The sequence below is a fragment of the Pseudorasbora parva genome, chromosome 8, assembly GCF_024679245.1.
Source record: "Pseudorasbora parva isolate DD20220531a chromosome 8, ASM2467924v1, whole genome shotgun sequence".
Taxonomy (NCBI): Eukaryota; Metazoa; Chordata; class Actinopteri; order Cypriniformes; family Gobionidae; genus Pseudorasbora; species Pseudorasbora parva.
Window position 1 is genome coordinate 46725441 of NC_090179.1, and position 18062 is coordinate 46743502.

General features: G+C 38.9%; 1 protein-coding gene and 1 long non-coding RNA gene across 3 annotated transcripts in view; one reads left to right on the forward strand and one right to left on the reverse strand.

Annotated features, from left to right (window-relative positions):
• The window catches only part of LOC137084571 (NACHT, LRR and PYD domains-containing protein 3-like), a 320075-nt gene that overhangs the window by 197676 nt on the left and 104337 nt on the right, over window positions 1–18062 (forward strand). The window lies entirely within an intron of this gene.
• Window positions 14091–15405, reverse strand: LOC137084911 (uncharacterized). Of its 2 annotated transcripts, none has more exons than XR_010906824.1 (3): window positions 15108–15405; window positions 14919–15001; window positions 14091–14212 (listed from the first exon to the last, which is right to left on the reverse strand). It is a non-coding gene; the product is annotated as an uncharacterized lncRNA (long non-coding RNA). The 2 variants fall into 2 exon arrangements; XR_010906823.1 differs by having other exon boundaries at window positions 14919–15038.

An 18062-nucleotide genomic window follows, 5' to 3' on the forward strand; every position in this document is an offset into this window, starting at 1 on the left:
TGTAAAGTGACTTTGAGCATCAGATAGAAGCTATATTATCATGTTTGAGAATTAATTAATAAAGCTTATCTAGTTAGTGCTCAGTTTTCTTATAAAAAGATGTGACAGACGTAATGTCTCACACTGCATATGTGACTGTGTGTGTGTTTTATTTTAGGTATTAGATGTCAGTCTGATGTTCTGCTGATGATCTGATGGTGAATAAGGATCCACTACAGAGACTCACAGTCAACAGAATCAACAGAGACTGAAGATACAGTGACTTCACTGTTATAAATTAAGACTTCATTTAGATTTCAACGATCCTCTGACAGACCTGATGAGGCGGCAGTGAAACACCTTTTATTTCACAACAGCAAATCACAGATTAACCATTTTATTTCTATAAACACACAGTATACACTCAAAAGGTGTGTGTTTTATTACAGAGAGAATATAGAGCCCGAATGTGTGTGTGAGACCAGCAGAGGGAGACAAAGACTAATGAAAGATTAATTTACAAACAGTGGAAGCTTGAGTGTATAATCATGTTTATAATAATAGTTGTATTACATTTGTATTAATGTATTAAAGGGGTCATGTGATGCGTTTTCATGTTTTCCTTTCTCTTTAGTGTCGCCTATAAAAACCACAATGACCAAAGTGCGGTTCATCTCGCTCTATCTGTTCAGCACTAGCTCATGCTGATGACGTTTATTCTTCTATACTAACGTGTGTCGTAGCCTGAGATTCAATAGGCGTCATCATCGTACAGTCTACACACACACCGTACCCAAGTTCATCAGATCTGTGTCGTTCAGCGTGATCTGTAATGATCTTACAGGATTGGTGAAATCACACCGTCTGTAGCAGGAATAAAAGAGAAGGCAGAGAAGGAACGCTCCTTTTTTTTCCGGAAAGACTCGGTACAGCCCATATTTCTTTTATAAATTTTATATATATAAAACTAAAGACTTTTCAGAGATATGAAGGATGCAATACTACTCTATAGGTACTCAAGATTGACATGAGATTGACTGAAACTGAGTGTTTCACCCCCCCCTTTAAATTTTAAACCGAAACTAAAATCTGCTTGGCCGCACAGAGCGCGCATTTACTGACGAGCTGTCATTCACAGTGTGCGCGCACTGGCACGGTTTCAGTTCATATGGAAGCATAACTTTCATAGGAATTCATTGAAAGCACTCGCTTTGCATCCGCTGCCATTATTAATGCCTGAGCGGCAGTGCGCATGTTCCTTTCGGTTAGATATAATTAGTGATTTAAAAGCCCAGATACCGTTATTACCGATGTTGTCACATCACACTTTGATTAACCGGTGGGAAAATGTCCCCACCGTCACATCTCTACTGTACATTCGCGAGATGGATGCGCATTGCTTAGTTTATCACATATAAGAACAAAAACATAGGCTAATAGTCAATGCAGTCAAATGCAACCTTTGTCTAAAACCGAAATAACTATCGATGTCTCAACAATAAGAAAAGAACAAATGCGCATATTGTCAGAACTTAGAGTTTACACACAGTTATTTTGTGTCTATGAACAGAAGCTATTCCCAGATATTGCCAGATAATCTCTTTACCTCTACAATACTTATAACAGAATTGGATCGCTTGTGATTCTGTCTGTCATGATTTCGTGCATTGTCTTGAGACAATTCTCTATTGTTAGTCTAGCCCACAGTCATTATTCTTCATCATATTTCCTTCTACTGGATGTAAAATGCTCTCTGGTAGCCTACATTTTAGCATGTTAAGAGCTACTTCTGTAGCTATTTTGGTGAAAGTACCGTATTTTCCGGACTATAAGTCGCACTTTTTTTCATAGTTTGGCTGGTCCTGCGACTTATAGTCAGGTGCGACTTATATATCAAATTTAATTCATACTGACTGACAAGAATAAACATAGCCGCGAGAATGCGCTCTATGCTGCTCCTGTAGCCTAATATTTACTTATACACAACAACTTAGAAAGACTGAACACAAACAAAATGCTCCCATAAAGGAAATCTTATTCTCAAAATACAAACAGCATGTAGTAAAACATGCAGCGGAGAACGATTCTCACAGCATTCGTCTCGCGCGGCAGAGCCTCTCCCGGCAGAGAGTTCAAGCCTCTGTGGACTCGTTCCTTCAGCTCTGGCCATCTTGCTTACAGTCCGCAAGTAGATTTCTTTTTCTTCTTCATCACAATTAAAGTAACCTCTGCTTTTCGCCAGTCCCTTACAAGTTTCTCACTCACTTCAAACTTTCTTTCTTCTGCTCGGGTTATGCAGTGAAGCGGGCACGAGCGAGTGCACGCGAGCAGGTGGTCGCATGCGCGCGCGGGTGGTCGCGTGCTCGCATGCGCGCGGCTCCAGCTCTGCCCTAATGCGACTTATAGTCCAGTGCGACTTATATATGTTTTTTTCCGCGTCATGACGCATTTTTTGACTGATGCGACTTATACTCCGGAGCGACTTATAGTCCGGAAAATACGGTAACTCAAAAGTAATACAGGAGTAATGTAACGCATTACAATTCTGAGACTAATATTGTAACGTAAAGAATTACTTTTAAATAGCAGTAATAAGTAATCTATAATATATTACAGTTTGGAAGTAACTTGTGAAAGAATCCAAAATAATCAAAGATATTTGATAATTGACTTTGAACAAAGACATTTGTTTCACTGTGTTTCGCCCCCTCTCTCTTATCAGTGGGGCTGTTTGGGATTCCTAAAGACAAAGAGATGTTGAGGGCCTGTAGGCCAAATGGTGCCACACCTGTAGTACAGTGGGGGAAGTCTGGTCTGATTGGTCAGTTTGAAGGTCTTAGGGTTTCAGTCACATGGTCACGGGATGGATAAAAGAAGATTGCAACTTTTGCTCGGGGTCTTTCTTTTTCTCTGGGGGTCTCTTTCCTCTGACGCTGTCTTGTTCTCTGGCTGGCTCTTCTAGGGCCTTCTTTGGCTCTTCTCTTTGCTCTCTCTTTTTCTCTTTCTTTCTATCTTTCTATCTCTCTCTCTATCTCTCCCTATCTCTCAGGTAACATTCTACACATGCTGGGTACGATTAATGGTATAAGTTTTATCATCTCATTCATCTATTTTGTAACTATTTTAAGTGTAACTATAACCGGATTTTGTCATTAAATTCTCTCAATTATAAATGATTTGCTAACTAGTTTTGGATTGGTATTGACTTTGAAGTGCTCCCTATTGCAATACAATATAGTCACATTAAAGCAGCGCTCTCCCACATATTTTGCTATTGTAACTGCGCTTATTTCCGTCATTGGTATAAGTTGCAGTGGGTGGTTATAGACGAGAAATGTACAGTTTTCTACCATCACACTGATAACGTTTCTTTAGTCGTTCGGCAACCCTGCAGTCAGAACCACTGTAGGCGATCCACCCTTACAGATGGTGCCGAAACCCGGGATCCCTTGCAGTGAATCTTCTGAAATTCGTCAGAATGAGGACATTTTTCCACAATTGATCTTGTGTTTGGATTAAAGCTGGCCTTCTGACTAAGGATTGGGTAAGTCTGTTTTCATTGTTTATGAATTGCATGAAACAGAACTTTATCCAAGAGGAAGGTTTTAAACAGCTTCAATACACTCATTACTGTACAATCCGAGATTATTCAGAATATCACCTCTGGATGGAAGGGAACATTTTTGATAAAAGTGAGATATTGTTTGCTTTATGGAGCGAAAAAGTTGAGCCTATCTTGTCCAAACTTAAGAAAGAGGATATTGGAATCAACAGTTCAGATGATGAAATGCTTAGATGGTGGGACATAATTGGCAAACACCAAAAGAAATCAAAATATGGTGAAATAATTGAGGCTTTAAACTTCATAAGTTGTAAAAGGCTACATAATGTTGTGACACCATTTCTATTATCAAGTCTAGAGGCTAAATGTAAAGCAATTGATTCTAAAAATGCTGAAGCAGAAAAGTCTGAGGCAAAGATTCAAGATCTTCAAGCACAGCTAGATAAATTACTAGCTGATCAGTTAGCCCTGACTGAGAAGTGTAAAAATCACAAGGAGACCATTGCAGATCTCAAGGCTAAGCTAATAGCTAAAAAGTCCATGCATCCCAAAACGCTTAACAGCGATGGGACTAAAACGCATGTTCGATCTAATGAATCTGAAACGTTTAGTTCAGAAAATGCATGTGCAACTCAAGGAAGTGTGCCTATTTCAGTTCTTAAGGTGATGCAGCACCGCAATAGCGCAGAGTCATGTACCAGTACGCTTCGTGTTCAAGCATTAGAGAGTCATAAAAATCCTCCAACTCCAGGAGAACATAGCAGACAAACCTATGGCAAAGAGAACAGGTTTTGCAGTTCCTGTCAGAAAATAGGCCATTCAGAGGTAAAATGCTGGTCACTGGGCCGAGGTCGACCTCCACCTTACTTTCAGAAAAACAGGAAATTCCTTTCTAAGGGCAAAGATTATCGCTCATTTGCAGGTAAAACTCTCAGTGAGTTAACTGCATTGTTCATGCAAGGCCTTCAACTATTAACCTCACTGGCTAGTGGGCTAGCAGCCTAACAGCAGTGAGTTTAATAGTTAAACATCTAAATTGCAATGATCCTGTTTGTATTTTCAAATTTGTAATTGTATTAACGCATTGTGCGCATTGAACACATATTATAGTTGTTTGTGTTAATAAATACACATAGACTGGTTAAGTTTATTCTTTAAAACACATGATTGCTTTACTGTAAGTGTTCTATGAAACATTTAGGATAAAGGTTGTAGATCTATGCATTCTAGGCCAGGTATCTTGTGAAAATTGGAAGAACTTTAATACTTGAATTGTAAAGCAATTTCAAGTTTCATGTGTTTCTATGTTGAATTTGTTTGTCTCCTAAGTGGAAAACTCTGCTATTTTCCATATAGCTGAAGTAAAACCATGTACAGGAGCATAGAATTGCCATTTTGGCTACAGTGTAATTTACAATTGCATTAACCATGAAAATGTTTTCATCACAGCAGGATTCAGTCACTCTGACTTTTGCACTCTATCATGCCCTCTAACTCAAACATTGGTGGGGGGAGATGTTGAGCCAACCACACCTCACTCACATTCTCAGCTGGCTGCCTGTTCTACAGGACCAAATTTACATCACAATTGTAAACCCTCCTCACCATGTTTGGGGCATGATTCACACATAGCCACAGCTAGATGCATTCACATAGATTTGATCTTCACACACAAAGTCAAATCTATATCTGCCTCATAAAAATTCTTTACATCTAGACTGTATTATAACTGTGAATTTCTTCCAGTTATTGTTTGTTTTGTTTTTCTTTGATTTACTAATTCAGTTAGTTATTATTTGTCTCACCAAGTTAAATATCAAAATTTACGTTAGTATTTCTCATTCTTACCTAAGTGCAAACATTTATTTTATCATTGTATTGTAACAATGAATTTGATTTGAAACATTTCTGAAACTTATATGATTATGTGTATTTCGTCCATTTGACTTGCAACAATGTTTTGAATTTTGAACTTTTTTGATTATTTTAATTTTGTCCATTTGATTTGGAACAATGTTTTAGGACATCCATTCGACTGAATCTCTGTATTTGGTTACACTGAATACTTTGTTGATACTCTTCATTAAAAAGGGTTTAAAACCAGCAATGATTGTTGTTTTGTTATAATGTAAATTATTTTTAATGTTTCCAGAAACAATGTAAGAGCTTGTGAGATCTTCTTTTATTCTCCACCTTGACCACTTTATTAAGTATATCGATTTAATGGCTTATTGCCAGAGACCATTTGAATCTGACCATATCAAACTTCTGACCAATGACAAATGCCATGTATGCTTTTGCTCTTTGTTGTGCTATATGTTCTTTTAATCACAGGATCCCTGCTGGACAAGTTCACATCCTGTGTCCTCAGGAAGAGGGACAAGCGTTTGCTCTAACCTTCAGTGACTGTTCTCTCGAGGTGTGAGGTATTCAATGGACGTTTTGCATATCAAAGAAGGATGCAACACCATTTGATGGAGCCTTCCCATGCAGGACTGCAATGAGAACAAAGACTGAACTGGCAAACTGCTTTTGCAACATTTCTGGACGACAAGTCTGAAGATGACATCTACACACAACTGGAAGAATGTCTTTGTGTTCTGTGTCACCTCTGGACACTTTATGAGCGTGGCCAAAGGTGCCATGGGAGGACTGAAAGAATCCAAAATAATCAAAGACATTTGTTTCACTGTGTTTCGCCCCCTCTCTCTTATCAGTGGGTCTGTTTGGGATTCCTAAAGACAAAGAGATGTTGAGGGCCTGTAGGCCAAATGGTGCCACACCTGTAGTACAGTGGGGGAAGTCTGGTCTGATTGGTCAGTTTGAAGGTCTTAGGGTTTCAGTCACATGGTCACGGGATGGATAAAAGAAGATTGCAACTTTTGCTCGGGGTCTTTCTTTTTCTCTGGGGGTCTCTTTCCTCTGACGCTGTCTTGTTCTCTGGCTGGCTCTTCTAGGGCCTTCTTTGGCTCTTCTCTTTGCTCTCTCTTTTTCTCTCTCTTTCTATCTTTCGATCTCTCTCTATCTCTCCCTATCTCTCAGGTAACATTCTACACATGCTGGGTACGATTAATGGTATAAGTTTTATCATCTCATTCATCTATTTTCTAACTATTTTAAGTGTAACCATAACCAGATTTTGTCATTAAATTCTCTCAATTATAAATGATTTGCTAACTAGTTTTGGATTGGTATTGACTTTGAAGTGCTCCCTATTGCAATACAATATAGTCACATTAAAGCAGCGCTCTCCCACATATTTTGCTATTGTAACTGCGCTTATTTCCGTCATTGGTATAAGTTGCAGTGGGTGGTTATAGACGAGAAATGTACAGTTTTCTACCATCACACTGATAACGTTTCTTTAGTCGTTCGGCAACCCTGCAGTCAGAACCACTGTAGGCCATCCACCCTTACACTTGCACAACACTGGTGTGTGTGTGTGTGTGTGTGTGTGTGTGTGTGTGTGTGTGTGTGTGTGTGTGTGTGTGTGTGTGTGTGTGTGTGTGTGTGTGTGTGTGTGTGTAGTGTATTTTACAGAGGACAGTTTCCTGAACCTGTGAGAGCACAAGACCGGCTGTGCACAAAGACTATTGCTATAAAATGGGGCAATTCCAACTGTGAATCTCTTCTGAATCAGAGCCTGTAAGTGTGTTTTATTATTTGTTAAAGTATTAGCATTGACTGTTCAAATGTGGAGTGTGTGATCGTCTGTCAGTTCCAGTGAAGGTGCAGCAGTTGGCCGACTCTCTGCAGCTGATCTCAGGTCAGCTAAACTCTGTTTGTTTGGAGATTTGGGTTCACTGACCCACAAACAGGCCCCGCCCACTCTGACCACACCTCTACCACGTCGTAAGCCCCTCCCCCTCACTGTCCAATGGACTCGCGGTCACACACACACACACACACACACACACACACACACACAGACAGACAGACAGACTCCGGGCCGGGCCTGAGCACAAGTGAAACACACACACACAAACACAACTACTCCAAGTACCCTAGCAACCACCGGAGTACCCTAGCAACCGTATAACAAAACCCTGGCAACCACCCTAAATATGTTAGCAACCACCTGAGTACCTTAGCAACCAACCTGAGTACATTAGCAACCACAAAGCAACATCCTTGCAACCACCCCAAGTACCCTAGCAACCACCTTAGTAGCCTAGCAACTGACTTGCAACACACTAGCAACCACCCTCAGTATGTTAGCAACCACAAAGCAACAACCTAACAACCACCCCAGTACCCTAGCAACCATCCCAGCAACCACCCGAGTACCCTAGCAACCATATAGCAACACTCTGGCAACCACCCTGAGCACATTAGCAACCACATAGAAACCATCCTACCAACCACCTGAGTACCCTAGCAAATGCATAGTAACACCCTAACAACCACCTGAGTACCATAGCAACCACATAGCCAGACCCTAACAACCACCCAGAGTACCCTAGCAACCAACCAGAATACCTTAGCAGCTGCATAAAAGCACATTAGCAACCACCCAAGTACCCTAGCAACTGCATAGCAACCACCATAGCACTCACCTGAGTACCCTAGAAACCGCATAGCAACATCCTAGCAACCACCCTGAGTATGTTAGCAACCTCAAAGCAACACCTTAGCAACAGCCCCGAGTACCCTAGCAGCCACCCAGAATACCTTAGTAACCACTAGGGCTGTCCTCGAATAAGGATTTAGACATTTGAATCAGAATTGTCGAATCTCTCTATGGTCGACTGATAGTCGAATCATCTGTGTGTGTGAATGGGTTGGGAGGGGCACGACACTGTCAGCAGAAGGGTAAAACTATTTTTATTTTCCTTTACACACTGCACACAGCAACAACTTTCAATAAAGCGACCAAAACTAACTGCCAACTGACAGACGAACTGACGATGGCTTTCTTATTTAGGTTTAGATAGCCTAAAAGGTAATGTGGTGGATAAACATTCGGAAATCGTTTTCTCATAACATGTTAAAGCCGCGATCGAAATACAGAACATCACACAGATATATAAAAGAACATTTTGATAAATAAACCTAAAAAAAATACCTGCCTAGAGAGGAAAAGAACACGTTGAGTGCGTTTACATGCACGTTCTGAAGCCGATAGTGCCTAAAGCGGGTGAAGACGTACGCGAAGCTCAGCGCCGCGCCTCAGGATCTCACACCGCCACCTGACGCGCACATTATACACGCGAGCTCAATTTTGAATTGACTGACAGATGAGCTGCACGAAAGCGCTCTGTGGTGCGGCAGGATTATAAACAACTTCCCGAGTGGTCGCGGACAGGCGCTGAATGCTGCCGCCGGTGTGTGTACACTCATTGAACGTGTTCTAATTTTAAAGGCGCGGTGCGAAGCTCAACACCCTTAAAGGGGTCGCACACCGATGCTCAGCTCAACGCCGCGAGACGTCTTAAAAATATTAAGCACCCCCATATTGCCAAAATGGTATGATCATTGTTTCATAACACCCGCGAAGATTTGACCGTGAGATCGGTGGTCGAATCAGGCTCCGCATATCGATGCATCGAATCTTCGACTATTCGGGGTCACCCCTAGTAACCACATAGCAATACCTTAGCAACCATCCCATGTACTCTAGCAAACTGCATAGCAACTCCATGAGTACCCTAGCAACCATGTAGCAAGACCTTAGCAACCAGCCTGAGTACCCTAGCAACCAAATAGTTGTTTTCTGGTAGACTATATTGACTTCAAACACGTCAAACTTTAAACTGAAAATCTTCCAAATTTAAGCTTTAAAACTTTAATATCTGGTCATCCTTCATAACGCTGTCGCTATTTACATCACTTATCGTCTGCAAACTCTTGCGTTACCAAGGCAACAACTGACTCGTTTGTATCACGTTTCGTTATCGCAGCGCCACAGTAGAAAACGAAACCATATCCGTACGGCCGGATCGGATCGGCACTGAATGGAACGGTTAATAAACAGAGAGAACAGTTTGTCCCGATGGAAAAGCGGCTCCAGCGGTCTATTTTAGGCGAAGGGGTATAAAACAGGATTGGGATTGGGCCTTAGTGCTGCAGACGCCCTCTCACGAGCAGCAGCAGAAGTAGAGCGAGGACAACAGAAGGAGATGTGGACATACATGTGAACATGGTGTTACTGCGTTTCCTGTGTCAGATGCAAAGCCAAAGCAAAGAGCAGAGCAAAGCAAAAAACACACCGGATCGCAAGTTGACATCGATAACATGAATAATGGAAGGCCGACGGGATCCTCTCCAAAATATCGGGATCTAAGAGCTGTGGATGAAATTCTCCTGAAACAAAACAGACTCGTCATTCCACAAAGCTGGAGACGAGACACACGACACAGAATCCATGAAGCTCATCTCGGTGTGGAGAAATGTAAGAGGAGAGCGAGAGACACAGTCTTCTGGCCTGGAGTTAACAGAGACATTGAACATCTGCTGAGACGGTGTGGCACATGTCAGAGATTCAGACGCAGGCGGATCAAAGAGCCAATGATAATTCTGGACTGACCAACATCAGCCTGGGAGAAAGTGGGAATGGATCTCTTCATCTGAAAGGCCATCATTATTTAGTGCTGATTGACTATTACTCAAACTGCCCTGAATTAGCCTTACTTCCTAACATGTCCACAAAGTGTGTGATAACACAAGACATGGAATAGCACAAACGCTCATCGGTGACAATGGCCCGTGTTTCAGCAGCAAAGAGTGGCCAGATCTTTCAGTGCAATATGACTTCAAGCATGTGAGCTGGAGTCCAGAATACGCTCCGTCAGACGGCAAGGCTGAGAAGGCCGTTCATATTCTCAAGCGACTCCTGAAGAAAGCTGCAGACAGCAAGTCTGATCCATACCTTGCTCTGCTCAATCCCAGAAGCTCTCCATTAGAGTGCGGTGCGGCTCCGGCTGAGACGCGGAGGAATCGGACACTTCGCACTACACCGCCATCTTGCTCAAAACAGAACGGACGTGTGGAAATGAAGCAGAGGTTCAAGCGACTGAAAGAAAAGCAGAAGTTCTGCCGTGACAGAGCTGCGAAACATGTGCGACCACTGATGATGGATGACGTATGAGAATCAGAAATGATGAGAACTGGAGCAAGAAAGCCGTCGTCACGCAAGAGGAGCTCCGAGATCTGATCAGGGGAAAACCGGCGATGGACAGATTCTCAGAAGAAACAGAGACTGAGAAAGAGTCACAAGTCTCGATTCAAAGCAATCCTGAGTCTGAGTCGACGGCATTATCTGCATCGTGTGCAAAGGATGAGTGTGATCTGCACACACACAATCAAACAGTCACACAGTTACACTGAGAAGATCTACAAGACACATCAGAAAAGCTGAGAGACTCAATGTGTGAGACATCGCTTAAAGTTAGAGCGATGAGAAAGTGCCTGTGTTTGAGTTTAACACTTGAGTTAAGATGTTACACTGAATGCAAACTTAGACACATCACAGAATAACATTATGCTTACTGTTGAATATTTCCTTTAAAGAAAGGGGGATGTAATGATATCAGATGATGTTGTTCCCTGAGATCACCACTAGAGGTCACTGTGTGCTGATGTGATGCTGTTGGAACACAGAATGGCACAAACAGAAGAAACTGAGCAGATAGAAATAAAGACACACGTTATTACTGCACTACAGATTGTTTCATTGCAAAATATTCGAGAAAACAATCATCTGTGATCTCCTCCTCCAGTGAAGAGAGACTCATAATAGCACAGAAACACAATAAAACAGAGCTAAACGAGACTAAAAGAGTGTGATGTGAGAGAACAGAAGAGATGGCTTTAAAACATCAGGATTTATTCATTATTTAATGTGTCGCCATCATTTCTGTCCTTTCCTCTCCGTGAGTTTTGACCATTTCAGTAATTCAATTAAAAGTGCAATAAAGTGATCAGTGCAGGAGAAATAAATGAAAACTGCTCAAGAGTTGACAGTGTTTTTACAGTATGGTTTTCATTTCTCTGATTCTTTCAGGTTTATGTCACATCGCATTGATCCACATTTGGAAAAATCATCTGATAAATGACTAAATGTGATTATAAACATGATCGGAGGATGACAAACTGACTTCATATCACACAGATGTGATCAAACAGTGTTTTCCATGAGCAAAAATAAAAAAATGCCACTTTATTCACAAAATATTAATCTCTAACGCGCGTTCGCGCAACAACGACTGCTCTCGCGCATGCGCCGTGGTGCTCTCGTGAACGCGCGTCTCCCTCGTCACAAATAGAAAGTGAGAGTGAGTTTTCCTGTCGCCATCTTAAGCAGGCAAAAACAGTTCATCAAAGGGTTTACCGTTAAAGTTGAATCAGGAATGTCCGTGTATCTTTCTGATGTTAAAGCTGGAGGATTGGAGAAGCTGTATCTTGTAAAAGTTTGATCGAGGTGAGTGTTCAGGTGTGTGACTTCCTCAAATTAATATGACTCATCATTTTTAGTGATTGTTTGTTCGATATGAAATCTTTAATGACGGGTCTCTCGAGGTTTCTTTAGTGTTTGGTGATGTCTGTGATTCTTCAGAGGTTTAACAGCAGATGTGTTGTATTGGCCATTTCACGCGTTTGTTGGGTTGTATCCTGTTTGTCCTGTTGGCGTTGGTCCGGTTTCCCTGCTGAAAAAAACAATAGAAACCATTACAAACCATCAGCTTTTAACCATTAAAAATGGTTTCCATCACGTAGTGTGCTTTGGGCATATTCCATTAGGATTTAATGGTTTGTATAGGTTTCCATTACAAATTTGTGTTGGTCTTTATTTGCACATTTAATGGTTTCCATTGCAGTTTGTACTGGTTCTGATTTGCATGTTTGACTGGTAGCTGTTTAAATAATTTAAATTATTACTAAAATTATACACTGGTTTTGCCCTTGTTGCTTAAAAAAACTAAAATATATAATTTTAATTGATATAAACTGCACACAAACTTTTCAATAGCTAACAGCTAAGGTTGTGTTTTTCAAAGAATGAAGAACATGCACCTGAAATCAAAATTATACATAGGATTGAGACCAACTTTTTTACTCAACCCAGCTGGAAATAAACATCTGACACAAAAAATGAACATGACGTTTTTATTTATTTATGTACATGACATTCTTGTTCACTGAGGCTGATTTAGACCTGCAAAAAGAAGGAGAATGCATTAGGACAATGGACCTCTTTAACCACATCATCAGTACATGAGATTATCCATACATTATATATTTATATATGGGAATCTCAAAGAAGTTGTAAGAACTTAGTTGTTGATGAAAACAATCATGCCTAAATTCATTTAACACTTTGAGTACTTTGAGCAGATTCAAGATCTTGACAGCTGTGAGCTTTTGTTCATTAGTCATTTCATGGTCATAGCATGACGATTATCTGTTATTTAACCTTCTCCGCCAGGTATATATTTTAACCTGCTAGCCAGCACCCGCACTTTTGAAAAAAAATCCCAAGAAATGGCACATCCAAACTTAAACACATACAGTAAAAAACTGATGACTTTCATGATCATGCCATGTGATTTTATTTTGAGAAAACTCTAACTGCTAACTGATGTTTATTGTCATCTTCCAAGCATTCAGTGAATTGTCTTTTTTGTTTTGTGGTGCAAACTAACTGCCTCATTCAGTTTCAGTCTCTCCTGCACACATTCACACACCTCCGGCCCGGTTATGGTTCTTTTTATCTCTGTTATAATTACTAAAAAAATTCCACAGATTTTATCCCTCATTTTTGTTTATTTTTATCAAACTTCTCACTTCACTTTCTTTAGAGGAAAGTGCTGAACTCCTGTCAGAGAAGATGGGGTGAGGTGTGTGTGTGTGTGTGTTTTTTTTTTTTTTTTAAAGCACTATTCACACCCAGTGGTAATTCAGGGAAATAAGTTCTCTGATGCGCCATTTGAAACATTGGATGGATTTTGTCTTTTGAACTTTTAGCATCTATCTTATGCGAGTTGATTAGACTTCGGTACCAAGTTGGTACTGAAAATTAAAAAATGTGACGATACCAACATTTCCATTTTTAAAATTTCAGTACGGACGTGGTACTTTTCAAAACACTACTCTAAAGATAACAAATATATTTCTAAATGTATGTTTCTAATTATGCATATGTTGTTAAAGGTGGTTCCCTCCTTTTCATTGTTTCTAAAAAAAGATTAATTGTGACATAAAAAATCCTTTGCTAATCAGCAAAGTAATTCAACTGTAATTGCCTTTAAATGTGTAGTATAATTTTCAGCATCATTACTCTTTAATATCATGTTATCTTTTAGAAATCATTCTAATATGATGATTTGCTGCGCAATATTTCTGATTATTATGACAGCGTGACAGTAAATGAATTTATAATGTTACACAAGATTTTATTTAATAAATGATTTAATAACTAATAGCATTAACCATCTTCTCATATTTATTTCTATATTGAATGTAATTGTCTCTTCAATTTAATAAGATAATAAGAATTTAATAAAATAATTTGCATAATAAACTGTGAGTGTAAGTAATAAGGGTTGTGCTTTGATTAGATTGTGCTTTACACACTAGTAAACTGTTCAAGGCTCACCTCAACTTCAAACAGCAACCTCGGGTCATCCTTCAACAGTGCAGGCAAGAGCAAAATAGCTGGTTCCAACTGTAGGCCTTTAAACAAAATAACATCATTAGATTAACATAACATGGGGGATGCTTTTAGCCAATACTTTTTTTGTTTGTTTTAACCTTCATTACTGTTTAATGCCCACGGTATATTTAGTTTTTTATATGTACGCTTAGTCGAACACACAGCCATTCAAAGTATACTTAATTTGACTAGTACAAATACACAGGAATTCATCACATGCACATTGGGACAAGTTGCAATACCCCTCTTTGAACTATAATGTATGGCGGAATAGCACTTAGTACTCAGTGCAGTAAAAAGTCCCGGGTCAAACATCCTACCTCACATCACAGGGGGTGATGTGAGGGACAATGTTTCAGCCGGACTTTTTTTGAATACATACAAATGTCCTTTATGTATTATGTATATGTATAAGGCCATATTAAATTACCTTTTTACGAAGAGTACGCATGTGCGGACGCACTCTAGTACATAAGAAAGAGTCTTTGATTGAATCAGGAAATGAAGCAAAATAACTGAGAGAAATAAGAATTAGGCCTCAGGTGCCATGTCCATAATGTATAGCAAAAGATCTAGCATGAATTCTATCTCAAAATAATTAATTAAAAGCAGTTATTACACGACCACCTGCGTTACTTCGTTATACGGGAAATGCACTCCAGACCAACAGAACTGTAGTTAGAGCCAATTTCTTGTTTTGTTGAATTATAGCACCACCATAATTACCTTTTTTTAGCCTGCCATCTTCACAGTCCTCAATCTTTCGCCTGAACTTGTCCTTAAGGGGACTCCGTGAAACTTGAAGGTCTCTGTGCCATTACAGAGAGCTGTGTAAGAATTTGTTGGCTAAAGTAAAAAAAAGACATTAAAAAATAGTCATACATAAGGAGGCAATCAACACACTACTGTACTTACCATTTTCACCAGTCTGAAACGAGTCTCCTCTGTGCTATGGTTGGACACAACATTTTTCCACACCATCCTTTCTTTGAGGAGCTCTATGTTTGGTTGAAGCTTCTCTAGATGTCCCCTAATACTTTGTTCATCTTCTCCTGCATCAACCTATAGGGGTATTGAAATTGGTACAAATGTGGGTACAAATACAAAACACACTTACACAGGAATCTATAAAAATTAATAAAATTTGTCTTAGATGAACAGACACCAAAGTTCTGCTGCTACACCAAATGTGAATTGAGAAAGTTTGTTTGACAGCCACCATTTAAATGTTTATACTTTAAAAAACAAATTTGAGTAGAAATATGTAATTTGTTTAGCAAATATTTTAACGTTATTATTATTAAAAAAAAATCCTTGTGTAATTTAAGTGTTTGTACAAATCTGTTCAATTTTACCTTCAATATTATAGTAGGCTTCAACTGACTCCTATAGTTTACAGCATCAGTTAAGAGATGTGTATCCTATTCCTTGAGAAAATTTGCCATGCATGTGGCATACCTGTTATGTAGCCAAAAATAATCGATATTGAACCAAGCTGTTCTTGTGCCAATTTATTTAATTTAACTCTTAATTTTTTCTAAATGACATAAACTAAATAGTTTTTCAGTTATCACAACTGTTATAACAGAAACACTGGCACTGGTATTCAATAAACAGATATTACTGTTACTAAACTCTGCTCAAAAGAAATGTAATTACAAATTGATCCATATTGTGATGTGTATCGTATTGTGACATTGATGATGCACAGCCTTAACTGAAAATGATCTTCAAACCAATTCATTAACAGTTACATGCAAATATTCATGACATGAAATTGGCCAATGTTAATAATTAAGCTAATGATAAATAGCCTAAATAAATAGAGCTAACGTTAACTTTTAGCCTAACGTTAAATAATTTTTTGTTTGCTACCATTCCAGTTACATTTGCATAGAAGTCTTTGACGTAACCTTACACTATGTAATGTTACACCTCTTGCATGTAAGATTAAATACAATATTTGAGCTTTAAACGGTTAACATAAGTATGCTTACATTTAATTTTAACTTAATAGTTAAGAAGTTGTGCATATGTTATTTTTATTTCATATTCACTAACGTTACTAGACACAGTATCCATGGGAACGGTGCAGCTAACGTTATATAAAGCCCACCTCTAGGACCGTGGCTGTCATCTCTATCAGCGATTCAAAAAAAAAAAAAGATTAAATAGTTAGTCACGAAACGAACGACCACGTTAGCCTTAATTATTACTTAACGTTACACTTCAGTGTTAGTTAAGCAACAAATATCCCTAACCGTATCTCCTTAACGTTAACTTAAACCCCCCTCTGTCTCTCGAGCTTTGTCGGTTGACGTTAACTTACACCAAAGGCGTTTCAGTGTATTTGGTTGAAATAACTTAACGTTACTAAAACGTTACTGCTGCAACTCTGGCTCGAGTGTAAGAAATTATTATCCTTTTTCTTTTTGAGCGTCACTAGGATGTTATTCGCTTTGTTTATTGCGAAAAAAAAAAATCGTTAACTAAGTTAAATTAGTCAACACAGTTGGTCAGGCTCCACACAGTCGGCTAACATTACTCAAAACACGGTACAACATTTTAAAATAGCAACAAAATGTCCCCCTAACAAGGAACTCAACTTTAATAGCATATTTATGTGACAGTTGGAGGTATGACACTCACCTGGGCAAGATTCTTTCTCCTCAGTCTCTCTTCATAACGACGACGCCGGCTCCAAAGGTCCAACGAGCAACGACACAAATGACGCAGTTTCTCGAGTAGGACCGCTCGCGCACAAACAGCGTACATCTGATTGGCGCGTTTATTTATATATATATATATGGACATCATAATATGTTATTAAAGCTAGACTACACAAATGAACAAAACATAAAATTAAAATAAAATTAAGTAAATTAAGTATAAAATATTATACTTAAATAAAATATAATTAAGATAACTTTGTTTTGGCGCTGTAAATAACATTTTATAGTGGTGTGATAAAGTGAAATCAGTTTCCAGCAGAGAATTTTTTTTTTCCAAGAGGTTTTTTATAATTTTTATTTATAATGTATTGGCTATTAATAAGCGATGTATGGGTGATGATTTGAAAATGGTTCAAGTGTGGATTTGATTTGGTAGCCGCCTACTGTTATAATTTGTGTGTATTGAATACCTAATGTGTTTTAATTTTAAAAAGTTGGGCAGGCCCCATATTCATTAGCTTAATTTTTAATACCAATGGCAAAAAGCTGTTTTGAATCACTTTGCTGGGGTCAAAAAGTGTTGTGTTTGAGGGCTCAAATATATTTGATTTGGGGGCCTTTGGGCCAAAAAGGTTGAGAACCATGTTAACTTCATGTGAATATTATTATTTTATTTAATGTTGTTTTGTAATCAATTCCCCAACTAAATTAAGAAACTAAAAGAAAGACAGAAACTAGAGGGGCTTTTTAAAATTTGATTTATGATGACAGTGGTGCTATATAGCACCTTAACCACCCCAAAGAACCACTGAAGAACAGCTGAAGAACCACACAGGGGCTTTACAGGTTCTTTATATGGTATTGGTGCTATATAGCACCTTATCCACCCTAAAGAACCGCTGAAGAACCACTGAAGAACCTTTTTTTTTTTTTTTTTAGAGTGAATGAGTTAATTTATTTGCGTGTCTAGTTTGTGCTGTAATATTTGTAAAAAAAAAAAAAAAAAAAAAAAGATCTGCATCTAGCCTTCATTATGTGTACACAATTAAGTCATTATTATCAAACTTAAGAAACCACTACATTTATTGGAGTCGTAATGGTTTATACTGGTGTCCAGTAGATATCAACATGTAAACTAAAACTTGCCAAAAGTGTTCTATTGGTCCTTAATGGTATCCAATAGACAATGCATGCCACC